At 38.6% G+C, this 13944-nt stretch overlaps 1 non-coding gene across 1 annotated transcript; it reads right to left on the bottom strand.

Moving 5' to 3' along the window:
• Positions 1-1108: 1108 nt before the first annotated feature.
• LOC131600766 (small nucleolar RNA R71) lies at positions 1109-1215 on the bottom strand. The gene has a single exon (XR_009283375.1). It is a non-coding gene; the product is annotated as a small nucleolar RNA R71 (small nucleolar RNA).
• Positions 1216-13944: the final 12729 nt, after the last annotated feature.

Here is a 13944-nt window from a genome sequence, read left to right as displayed (position 1 = left end):
GAGATTAGGAGATTTAAATAGATAACAACTTCATAAAATAGGCATTTTATTAATCACGTTGTTTCCAAAAAGCTTTTCTAAAATCTAATGGGATGGCGAAAGCATACATTAGGATTAGGATAGTAATCTACATCAACAGAGCGAAAGTTTGAGACGAGGATTTTTAACCAATTGAATTAGTAAAGATTTTTAATTAAATTATGCAAAAGACAATGGACCTTCGGATCACCTTAAGTTAAACGAAATACATACTGGTATCTGTCTTTTATTATATTCTTTATTTCTCATAATCACTCTCCCTTAGGAACAATCAAAATTTTAGTAGCCCTAGCTTTACATAGTAACCTTAGATAACGGTAGATCGATTCATAGTCCCTGTGGATTCGATATCTTTTAAAACTACACGACACGACTGTGCACTTGCAGTCATCAGATTTATAGACACGTAAAGTCGCGATCAAGTTTTTGGCGCCGTTGCCGGGGACTATTTAAGTCGATATCGTAACTCACTGTTACACCGTAGAGACTAGGACAATTCTTCCCTTTCTTTCTGAACGATTGTATGCCAAATACTCGTTCACAAGGAGGAGATTTAATACAATGAATTAACGAGATCGAACGTTTCATTAACGTCAAACGTCGAGCTCGCAATCTTCCCGAAGTAGCACCAATTCCGATCAATCAGGAATTGACTTTTACTGATCAAATCAATCAAATCATCCTGAAGTTAGAGATGGCTGCTATTCGTCCTCTTAGAGACTATGCCGCTCCTTCACGCGCTGAACCGCACTCAAGTATCGCACCACCTGCGATTGAGGCGAACAATTTCGAGCTGAAACCTTCGTTGGTCCAAGCTGTTCAACAGAATCAATTCTCTGGAAGCCCTGCAGACGACCCCAACCTTCATTTATCTGTGTTCGTGCAATACGCCGACACTGTCAAAGCTAACAACGTTAGTTCCGAAGCTATTCGATTACGTCTCTTTCCTTTCTCCTTGAGAGATAGAGCTAGAGCGTGGCTTCAATCCCTGCCTTCTAATTCCATAACTACATGGGACGAATTGAAGAGAGTATTCTTAGCGAGATACTTTCCGCCTAGCAAAACTGCTATGCTCAGAGGTCAAATCAACGGATTTACCCAGAAAGATAACGAATCACTCTTCGAAGCTTGGGAACGTTACAAGGACATGCTTAGACTATGCCCTCATCATGGACTCGAACCATGGCTGATCATCCATACCTTCTATGGTGGTCTCCTATACAACACTAAAATGACTATAGATGCCGCTGCTGGCGGAGCATTAATGGATAAACCTCATGATGAAGCAGATAACCTCATAGAGAATATGGCACAAAATCATTACCAATGGGGTGGAGAACGAGCCGCTTTAGAGAAAGCCCAAACCAAAGGAGGAATGTACGAAGTAAGTGGTATAGACCGCATTAACGCTAAAGTAGACGCTTTAACTCAAAAGATCGAGAACTTAACCATCACTCCTTCAGCCACCGCTGCTGCCGTAACACCTAACTGCGAGATTTGTGGATTGACTGGACATGTAGTTGCCGAATGTCAACTCTTGACTGGAATCCCATCTGATCAAGTAAACTATGCTCAAGGAAACCCTTATTCTAACACGTACAACCTTGGATGGAAAAACCATCCGAACTTTTCATATAAAAATAACAACGCGTTGTACGCACCTGGACAAGCACCTGTTGTACCACCTGGCTACCAAAAAGCGCCTGTAGCTGCTCAAAACACCCCTAGGAAGTCAAATCTAGAAATCATGATGGAGAACTTTATAGCCTCCCAACAACAAACCAACAAGGACTTCCTAAATCAAAACATCCACAATAGCGAGCAACTAAAACAACTATCGAACAAAGTAGATGCCTTAGCTACGCATAACAAAATGTTAGAAACTCAAATCTCACAAGTAGCTCAACAACAAGCACCTACTGCCGCCCCTGCTGGCACGTTTCCTGCTCAACCACAACCCAATCCTAAAGGACATGCGAACGCGATAACACTACGAAGTGGAACGAATTACGATGGACCCATAGATCCTAGAACTCAAAACGTACCCATGTCACAACAAGAGCCAAAGGAAACCCAAAAGACATCAACTGACGACCAAACTGCTAAGACTGATGAGAACAAGAACGAAGTGGAACCTGAAAAAGAAAAACCTTATGTTCCGCCACCACCTTATAAGCCACCAATTCCTTACCCTCAGAGATTAGCTAAATCAAAAACCGAAGCGCAATTTAAAAGATTTGTAGAACTTCTGAAACAATTAATCATAACCATACCATTCACAGAAGCCATAACTGAGATGCCTTCGTACGCTAAATTCCTAAAAGAAATCCTATCAAACAAAAAGAAACTCGAGGATAACGAAACTATAACGCTTACCGCCGAATGTAGCGCTATCATCCAAAATAACATGCCTCCTAAATTGAAAGATCCTGGTAGTTTCTCTATACCCTGCGTAATAGGAAAAACCATCATAGAGAAAGCCTTGTGCGACTTAGGAGCCAGTGTTAGTTTGATGCCTCTTTCAACCTGTAAGAAGCTAAATCTGGGTGAGCTTAAAGCAACGAGAATGTCTCTTCAACTAGCTGACCGTTCAGTCAAATACCCTGTAGGAATGTTAGAAAATATCCCTGTTCGTGTAGGTCAATTCTACATCCCAACTGACTTCATCATTATGGATATCCAAGAAGGTTCTAACATCCCGATCATACTAGGAAGACCATTTTTAGCAACCGCTGGTGCAATTATAGATGTCAAGCGAGGAGAGCTTACTTTCGAAGTAGGAGAAGAGAAAATAGAATTTATCCTTTCCCAATTCCTAAAAGCACCTTCTATAATTGACACGTGCTGCTCTGCCGACATAATCGACGAATGTGTTAATGAAATACAATCAGAACCAAATAAGGAAACCGAGATCCTAAAAATTCCTATACCGCCAATCTTTGAAGATGACAACTGGCGTGGGGAATATCAAGATAACCACCTGAGTGAATGTTTGGCACTAACTCCTGATCCTATACCTGGACCGAAGAAGCCTGCTATAGAACTGAAAACATTGCCTACCGATCTTAGATACGAATTCCTAGACGAAGAACTAAACCGACCAGTTATAGTGAACACCAACTTAGAACAAACCGAAACTGTAAAATTACTTACTGTCCTGAGAAAATACCCAACCGCTTTAGGATATAACATATCAGATTTGAAAGGAATAAGTCCTTCCCTCTGTATGCATCGCATTATGCTCGAAGACGATTGTAAAACCTCTAGAGAACATCAAAGGCGAATAAATCCTATTATGAGCGATGTGGTTAAAAAGGAAATCCAAAAACTGCTAGAAGCCGGAATAATATATCCTATATCCGATAGTAAATGGGTTAGTCCTGTTCATGTCGTACCAAAGAAAGGAGGAGTTACTGTAATCACTAACGCAAAAGGAAAATCTGTAGCACAACGTACCCAAATTGGATGGAGAATGTGCATTGACTATAGGAAGTTAAACAAAGCTACCCGAAAAGACCATTTCCCTTTACCTTTCATAGATCAAATGCTCGAACGCCTAGCTAAACACTCGCATTTCTGTTATCTGGATGGATACTCCGGATTTTTCCAAATTCCTATCCACCCTGACGACCAAGAGAAGACCACGTTTACCTGTCCTTATGGTACATTCGCTTATAGACGAATGCCTTTTGGGCTTTGCAATGCACCCGCAACATTCCAAAGATGCATGATGGCAATATTTGCCGACTTCCTAGATGGAATAATGGAGGTCCTTATGGACGACTTCTCTGTCTGTGGAGGAAGTTTTGAAACATGTTTAGAGAACCTTGAATTGGTACTTAAACGATGCGTAAGCGTAAACCTAGTCCTTAATTGGGAAAAATGCCACTTCATGGTTCGACTAGGAATTGTACTTGGACACATCGTATCTGATAGAGGGATCGAAGTAGATAAAGCAAAAATCGAAATTATCGAAAACCTTCAACCTCCAAAAACTGTTAGAGAAATAAGAAGTTTTCTAGGACACGCTGGTTTTACCGATGTTTCATTAAGGATTTCTCTAAAATAACAAAACCCTTAACTGAATTACTAATGAAAGACGCCGAATTCATTTTTACCGATAAATGCACTGAAGCATTTCATACGCTTAAACGAGCATTAATCTCTGCGCCAATTATGCAACCTCCCGACTGGAACGAGCCTTTCGAAATAATGTGTGACGCGAGTGATTATGCTGTAGGAGCCGTTCTAGGGCAAAGAAAAGATAAGAAACTACATGTCATATATTATGCGAGTAGAACCCTAGACGAAGCTGAAATGAATTACGCCACGACAGAAAAAGAATTACTAGCTGTCGTATTTGCATTAGACAAGTTCCGTTCTTACCTGGAAGGAGCCAAAATAATCATATACACTGACCACGCCGCCATTAGGTACCTCCTAACCAAAAAGGACGCCAAACCGAGACTTTTGAGATGGATTTTGTTACTACAAGAGTTCGACCTGGAAATTAAAGATAAAAAGGGCACTGAAAATGTCGTAGCAGACCACCTCTCTCTTAGCAGAAATAGCTTTAGCTCGCTCTGACACACCTTGGTATGCAGATTTCGTAAACTACCTAGCTGCTGGTGTGCTTCCTCCTGATCTAAGTTACCAACAGAAGAAGAAATTCTTCCATGACCTAAAACATTACTATTGGGACGACCCACTCCTGTTCAAAAGAGGTCCTGATGGAATCTTTAGACGTTGTGTACCCGAGGAAGAAATAGGAAGTATAATAACACACTGCCATTCTGCACCGTGTGGAGGACACCATAGCACGTCTAGAACCTGCGCCAAAATCCTTCAATCTGGACTCTTCTGGCCCAACCTGTGGAAAGATGCTTATTTTGCTTTACTAAACTGTGATAGATGCCAACGAACAGGAAATATTTCAAGACGTGATGAAATGCCTCAAAAAGGAATTCTAGAAGTAGAAATATTTGACGTCTGGGGAATAGACTTTATGGGACCGTTTCCGTCATCGTTTGGAAATCAATATATACTCGTAGCTGTCGATTACGTTTCGAAATGGATAGAAGCTATCGCCTCTCCTACAAACGATACACGAGTAGTTATCAAACTCTTCAAAAACGTCATCTTTCCTAGGTTCGGTGTGCCAAGACTGGTAATTAGCGATGGGGGTTCCCATTTCATTTCAAGAATACTTGAGAAACTCCTTCGAAAATATGGAGTAAATCATCGAATAGCTACACCATACCATCCACAAACAAGCGGACAAGTAGAAGTATCTAACCGCGAAATAAAACAAATATTGGAGAAAACTGTTGCTATATCTAGGAAAGATTGGTCAACCAAGCTAAATGAAGCTTTATGGGCTTATAGAACAGCTTTCAAAACTCCAATAGGAACTACCCCATTCAAACTCGTTTATGGAAAATCATGCCACCTCCCGGTAGAGTTAGAACATAAAGCCTATTGGGCCATTAAGAACTTAAACCTAAACTACACTGCCGCTGGTGAGAAACGACTTCTGGACATAAACGAATTAGAAGAACTTAGACAAGACGCTTACGAAAATGCCAAAATCTATAAAGAGAGAACGAAAAGATGGCACGACAAGCGTATATCTAGGAAAAATTTTAGCATAGGCGATAACGTACTTTTATTTAATTCTAGACTAAAATTATATCCTGGTAAGTTACGATCTAGATGGTCTGGCCCTTTCGAAATAACTAACATATTTCCGAGTGGAGCGATAGAAATCAAAGGAGAAACCGTCAAACCTTTTGTCGTAAATGGGCAACGTCTTAAGTATTACCATCATCTCGAACACAATGAAAACATCGAACGTTTTAAACTTGACGAGCTGCCCGCTCATTCGAAAAAATAGTTTTCTATTTTAAAGTCGTCGAGCTTACGACATAAAACAAAGCGCTTGGTGGGAGACAACCCACAATTATTTTTATTTCTTTTACTATTTCATTTTTATTTTATTTTTAATTTTTAATTTCCGATTCTATTTTGAACTATTTTAGTTTTTCTACATCTTTATAATTTTCCTACATTTTATAATAATTACTATAATTATAACTGCTATCTTAAATCGAGAAAATATTTCCTTTTTATAATAATATTTATTATTATAACTTGTTACTTAATTTTATTTCATTTTTATTTTATTTTTAAAATAAACGCTAGCCTAGTTCTAACTTAATCTTAATATTTTCAACTTCTAGGTTTTCTTAACTACTAACTAAGATGCAAGAAGTCGATAATATGGAAGTTGTGTTCCGTGGTAGAGGACAAGAAGCAAGATTTGATAAGCTGGCTGAAAGACAAATGGATTTGACTTGCTACCCTCACCAACCAACTATGGTAAGACTTGGTATCGAAGAAAGCGTTCTGTACCTGCTAAACCAAATTGGTTGGACTGGTTCTCACCTGTTCCGCAAGTTTAGTACCTACCGAAAGCTCACTCTGGAATTCTTGAGCTCTTTGACCTATCTTCCTAACTGTGGACAAGGACTGAGAAAAGGAGTCATTCTCTTTAGACTATTTGGTATGGAATTCAATTTTTGCATCCGAGATTTTGCTGAAATGCTAGAGCTACCTCATGGATCAGACGCATACACCAAAGTAGCTGAAGACAATCTTGCATACTGAGAGTTGGAAAAATATTAGGGAAAGATCACTGGAAACGATAACCCTGAAGAGAACGAATTTCAATCTAAGAACATCCATAACCCCGCCTTCAGATACTTCCATAAGATCATTGCTCACTACATCTTTGGTAAACCCGATAATGTCACTGAAGTTTCTAGAGAAGAGTTATTCATCATGTTCTGCTCCTCTCAGAATCGCCCGGTCAATGCCATCGCATTCATGCTAACAAACTTCGAGCGCATCACGCAGGACGAAGTTTCACCTATTAGGATCGGCGGATTTGTCACTATGATTGCTAATGCTATAGGAATGAGAATACCCCTACTTAGATTGACACCTCTTGGTTCCCACAATTCTATGGACATTCATTTCTGCTTTAATTCTGCTTTAATCGAGGTATCATTGGTAACCTTGGACCTGATCAGTTTGACTTGCTCATTGACAACAAAGTATTGGATCAGTTCACCTTACCGAGTCCTAGGACGAGTGTGCACAACCCTTCCTGTCATACCCTAATTTTTGACCCCCCTGAGATGACATATCTTCAGGATTTTCATCAAGTCAAAGTAAGTACCCAGAGCAGTCTGACATTCAATCGAGGGTGTTCAAAGACAAGAAAACTCAGGCAAAGGATCAATCAATAGGAGGATTAGTCTCTAACACAATCAAGAGACTCAAGAGCTTCATTATTTCACCTATGATTGATTAGACACCCAGTCATCTAAGTACAGAATTACTCAGATCAACAGACCAGGGTTTGGAGCCTTATCAAGGACTAAAATCAGGGAACACTTTTGGGAAACCCTAAAAAGCCCTAGGGGACCATTCAAAGACATCAATCATCTTCAAATAACTCATATGACAAGATCCACTGGACATTACACCTCAATTCAAAGTCTACAGTCATCATTGTCCTCTGGTCGACAATTAGGGTTTTTGACCTAATTCCCCAAGATAGTTGACTTTTAATCAGGGCATGGATCTAAAACTCAAGACATGATCCAAGAATCTCTATTACCTCAATATAATCCCTTTACATCATTCATTTAAGGAGAAGATCTTGTTTCTACACAAAAGTCCAAAATCTCACCTTATTTGGAAAAAGTCAACTGTATGGGATCACCATTGACTTTTGAGATTTTTGGTCAAACCATGACTTTAAAGGATCAATATCATCAATATATGGATATTAAAGTCATTTGACCAAAGAAATTCAAAGAAATTCATCAAGGAGCAAAAAGTCGGGAATTAGGGTTTTTTTAAGGCATGGTGAGAACTCAAAATTTCACCTACACAACTCAAAAAACTTCCAACATGAAAGATGTAGATCTTGCAAAATAAAACAACATCTTACAAAGGAACTTTTTCAAAAGATCAATCATTTAAGAGTTTTGGAAATTTTGGAGTTTTAGGTCATAAACACTTAGAAATTTTTCTAAGTGTTTTAACCTAGTTTTCTTCCAACTTTGGCCTCATTTTTCACAAATTTGCCAAAGGATTCTGAAGAAACTCCAAACTAATGATTTGAAGTAGATGTTTAGGGCTTTCCAAATTGTGTTCAACCTTCTCCAAATTCATTTTGAGCTAAGAGTTATGCTTGTTCAAAGTTGGCCTCATGAAGTGAAATTATAGGTCATGTACAATTTGAAACTTTGCAATTTTGTGCATTTTGCTTCACTAAGTGATGCTACACGACCTCTAATACATCTGAAACCATACCACACATCCAAATTCATCATTGCATAAGGATTAGAGAAGATTCCCAAAAACAAAGGCATGTGATTATGTAATGATTGCATTTTTGAATTTATGGCAAATGATGAATCATCAAGGAATCTTGTTCTAAGCCAATTAGAACTCTCCTCTGAATCAGAAATGTTCCCTTGGATCAGACAAGATCAATGGTTGGGGAAGCTAGCCCGAAAATGCATCATTGCATTTAGGATCTTTTCAAATTTTCTTCTTGGCTAAGAAACCAAAACTCTCTCATTAAGCAAGCTCACTCTCTCAATCAGTACTGAACCATTTACCTATAAATACGGGAGCATACTTCAGTAGAAAAACACACCAAAGCAACTCAATTACTTGCTTTCTCTTTCTCTTCTCATGCTTATTGTTTTTCAAAGTTCTTTGGCAAGAAGAATCGTTTTCTTCAAACCAGAGCTCATCTTTGGAAAGTAAGCATTCTAACATCTCAAGGGAGGTCATTTGAGGTGATCCAAGCACCTGGATCACTTCTGTAAGTGGAGGAACACCATTGTTGCTCTCACTTTGGAGCAGTTGCAGTTGGAGGTCCATAGTGCAATTCAGAAGGTTTCCGATCAAGCTAAGCATCCAGGCATGTTCCATAGGAGGTAGTGAAGCTGTTCAGATGGCTGCAGCTCATCTGTAACTCAAGAATCATCACCCTCCATGTTCACTTGAAGCTCAAATCGAGGGAGGTCCATAGAACAATTCAGGAGGATTGAGGTTACAACAAGCATTCAGTTAGCATCACTGAACCACAAGGAAGCTTTTGGGATCATTCATACAAGCCCAGGTGCTCTCTATCATCCTCACGACCTCCATTTTCAGAGGTAAGTTTCTGAACTCTACCTCTTTAATTTAAGCACTCTTTGTGATAAAGCTCGATTCTATCTTGTTAAGCATCATCAGAGGATTGAAAACCCTCTATCATCATTCATTTATCTTTCAGTATAGTCATTTAATTTGATTTTCAAAATTTAGGGTTCTTCACGATTTCTGGTAAATTAGTTAGATATAGTTGATATAAATTTATGTTAGTTACATATTTAGAATCGTGAGTGAATTTAGAATAAGTTTCATCTTTACATCTTTGCAAATGGTTGAGAAATGAGCAAGTTCATAAATTCAAAATCTGAGAACTTGAGGTTGAAGATGACAATGGTGGTGGCGCGCAAATTTCAAATTCAGGGTTGAGTTTATTTTATTTTGAATGATACCTGTTTCATAATTGACTAAAACGTGATAGCCCAGTGGTAAAGAGTGTTTGTGTGTTGCGCGTGCCCAAGGTCTGGGGTTCGAATCCCCCTCGCCCCAGACCTTTTGATTTTATTTTCTTTTTGCTTCTATACACTTGAATAACATATGAGTTGCAAAGGAGTCAGTTTACTATCACCATGCGCGCGCTGGCCCAGTGGTTTGGTTTTGGGTGTGTGACTTGGAGGGCGTGAGTTCAATCCCTCTAGGTGACAAAACCTTATTTTTTATCACTTTTCCCATTTGATTTCTTCACAACTTTACACAATTAATTAACCTATCAAATTAAATCATTTTCACTTCATTTTTCACACACTTGTTATTTAATATATCTATTTTATGAATAATCAAAAAAATCATAAAAATATTATTTATTTCATATATTTTTATTAGGTTTAAAATAGTATGTTTTAAGTGTTTTCTTAAATACTTTAAATGCATATATTCATTTTGTTTTAACCTAATTATTTTTGTGAATAAAGTTTATGATAAAACCCTAATTATTTAGGTATTAATTAGGCATAGATCTTTTTTCTTTACCTTAATTAAGTTGACTTTCTGTCAATTTTCAAAACTGTTTTCAATCTCCGAATAAATCGAATAATTAAGGTTTTCAAACAACAAAACCTTATATTATTTCAAATCATTTTCAAAACTAATTTTACACCAGTACTATAAAGTACTGGGCCTCTAATAGAGTGTAAGTCCCAAACACCTTCTCTTCTTAGCTTGTTTTCAAAACTGTATTTTCAAAATCTTCTTTCTGTTTTCAAAACATTCTTCTGGTATTTGAAGGGCATTATTCCCGGTAAAACTCTTCAGATACCTATGTGACCTTTGTCCATCTTCACTTCTTCTGTTTTCAAAAACCATTAACTGTTTATCATATATATATTCAACTATTATCCATCAATTGCTGGTAAAGCTTTGTACATACTTCTTCAAAGGCCTCCACTCCATCCAGGTTAGGCTTTACAAGCTTTCAATTTACAGTCTTTATTTAAATTACTGTCAAATATAAATTGTGCATATATATATTAGTTTAGAACTACGTTTGAGTATAAACCTTAGGACAGTTAAACTATATATATATATATATATATATATATATTATAGGAATATGACCTAGGATTGAGAATGTCTTCCCGGTGAAGGCTCTTTCCTAATTAGAGATCTGTAGTTCAAACCCCCAAGATGAATTATTCCCGGTGAAACATCTTGGCAAAAACCTTAGAATCCAAAAATATAGGACACATCCACCCAAAGAGGAATTATTCCCGGTGAAACCTCTTACCCATTTGCTTAGAGCCAAAATAAGTTGAAAACTACATAGCTTTCTCTTGTGCTATAACAAGGACCCTCGATTAGCCTCCTCTTGGGCTTTGTACAAGGACCCACAGGCTTCTTAAAAGCACTTCCAGCTTCCTCTTGAGCTTGTATACAAGGACCCATCAGGTTTCTTATAAACATAGGAATAGGTCTTTAGTCACCTTTTAGCCTACCCTGGTGAGTTTTCTTCCAATTTAAACCAGACTTTTAACAAGCCAAGTTTGTCTCAATTTTGCATTGAGTACACCTTTTGGAATGAGAGACATGGACAGTCTCTGTCACCCTTATCTTCATCAATCTTCCTTAGCAGAGTCTAGGATCCATATTTGCTTATCCTCAGCATGAGTCAGCCTTCATCTTGGGCTTTAAACAAGAAGTATCCACTAGATAATCTTTCTGCCATTCACCAAAAGAGTCAAAACCCCTGGAAAGGGTTAGCCTCCAAATCAATCCATCATTTCAATAAAAACCCCTGGAAAGGGTTAGCCTCCAAAGTCAATTAATCAAAAAGAGTCACAACCCCTGGAAAGGGTTAGCCTCCAAAGTCAATTAATCAAAAAGAGTCACGACCCCTGGAAAGGGACAGCCTCCAAAAAAACATGATAAAGTCAGTCTTTTAACAGACAATTTCTCCAGCTGAGTCAAAACCCCTGGAAAGGGTTAGCCTCCAAAATCAGTCTTTCAAAAAATCAAAGATTCATTCTCTTAGGAGATAGTCTCCCCAAATAGAGTCTCCCTAAGTAGAGTCAGCCTCAATTCTGGGCTTCGTACAGAACACCAAAAACTCCTTAGTTTAAATACTCCCCAGTGGAGTTATCATTTCAATAAGTCAATAAAATCAATCAAAAAGCCTCAAGCTTGGGCCTCATTCAAGCCAGCTAAAGTCAAATCTTTCATATAGTAAATATACATAGCTTATCTCTATAGAGAGATATTTTTACTACTCTACCACATTCAAACAAACAAACATTTCAATTTCAATTTCATTCAAAGTCTCCCATTTAGGACTCTGAAAGACATGCTCTGGCACATCCCCAGACTTGTACACTTTCCCTAATTTGGATGAGCATCTTTCTTTCATTTTAGAGGCACGATGGCTGTCATACTTGATCAACCAAGTAGACTCCCCTCTTAATGAAACATCATTTTTTTAGCTTTTTTGTCACTTTTAAATGTTTGTGGTAAAATAGTACAAATACCTCTCTGTAAAGATGATTTCATGTCTCTTTACTGTAAACAGAGATTTAATTCCAAGCTTCAACCTTGAGCTTCAAGCAAGGCACCAAAAACAAGTAATTTCCCTAGTTAGTTCCCCGAACTACATTAAGCTCTGACTTCCACTAGGGATATGTAGGCATGAGGTTCACAAGGAATCTCAGCGAGCTAATAAAATACCAAAAATAGTCAGTCTGTCTATCTGTCTGTCTTTCTTTAATCAATTCAATTCTCTCTCCTAACACAAAGGAGAAACTTTCCCAATCATTAGCAGCAAACACAATCACAATGACACAGAGAAGGTTCCTGTAGAGTACTACAGATATGTAGGGTGTTTAAACACTTCCCTATGTATAACCGACCCCCCGGACTCCAGAATTTCTAGTCTAGGTGAAATCCCCACACTTAGCAAACTCCTAGGGTTTAGTTGAGATCTTTTTTTCCCTTTCATACTCGTAGGACCAATAAGAAAGTTCGTGTGATATCGTAGGAAGAACTGAAACAAAATTCATCCCACCACGGGCGCATTCTCCTTCCAAATTTCGCGTGAAGGGTTTAGCGTGCCGTCCTCCCAAGTGAAACGGGGAGGTAAAGAAAACGACACCACAGAAAAATGGCGACTCTGCTGGGGATATAAGTGTTAAAAACCTTGGTTTTTCATCCAAACCAATGGTTGACCTGTTGCTGGTCCAGCCCCAATGAGGAATTAGGGATGCCAAATTCCCCCTCAAACAAGAGAGGTCCTGCCTAACCTCTGTGTCATATCATGTGTTTGCTGCATTTATATTTGTTTATTTTGTTTATTCATTATCGGGAAAGGGCTTGATTCCCCCTTGTGGTGAGAAATCCTATACCCGGATTTGAGTGCAACATAAGATAGGATGGAGGATGTCTTCCCGGTGAAGACCCTCTAATCTTGGTTCACAATTCTACTCTTGGGATTTGCCTGGCTGGTTGTGATTAACTGCGCCACTGCATTCCGAGACTGATTTGTACCAGGAGGACCTAGAAACACATTAACCCCACTTAAAGCCTTTTGTTAGGACGTAGAGCGGTGATTACGAAAGTAATTGTCACGCAGATACTACACTCAGAGAAAACTCTCTTATAGATACCAATCAACGTATCCTTAAGGTTGAGCAAAAACTCTGAGACCCTTAGAACCCGTTCTACAGGTTCAAAAATCCTTATCCTTAGTTTACCATTGGGGCGAGGCTTGCGTTTGGACTTCATGACCACTATACCCTTCAACGCCATGTTTGTTTAAAACTCTTGTGTGTGCATTCATGCATTCATGCATCATTCATTAATAAACAACTAAAAACAAAAAGAGTCTTTTTCGAGTCGTTTTTCAAGGAAACTAAATAACGAACGTTTTGAACTTCATAGAAAGAGAGAAACGGAGAAAGGACTTAAGGATCTATACCATGGATTACGGAAGAAAGAGAGCTAGGAAATACACCTTCAAGATTCCCCAGGTCGAGGAACTGGGAAAGCTCGGAAAACTGGTGGTCAACCCCCAGGCTTTCAAGGAGAAGTATGGAAAACTTCTGCCTTTGCTCAATACCAACATGGTGGTTGGGATCCTTCCCACCTTGGTACAGTTTTACGATCCAACGTATCACTGCTTCACCTTTCCAGATTATCAGCTCATGCCTACGTTAGAGGAGTACTCTCGTCTGATTGGAATACCCG

This window comes from Vicia villosa, linkage group LG4, assembly GCF_029867415.1.
Source record: "Vicia villosa cultivar HV-30 ecotype Madison, WI linkage group LG4, Vvil1.0, whole genome shotgun sequence".
NCBI classification, from domain to species: Eukaryota; Viridiplantae; Streptophyta; class Magnoliopsida; order Fabales; family Fabaceae; genus Vicia; species Vicia villosa.
This window is presented reverse-complemented; position numbering and strand designations above follow the sequence as displayed.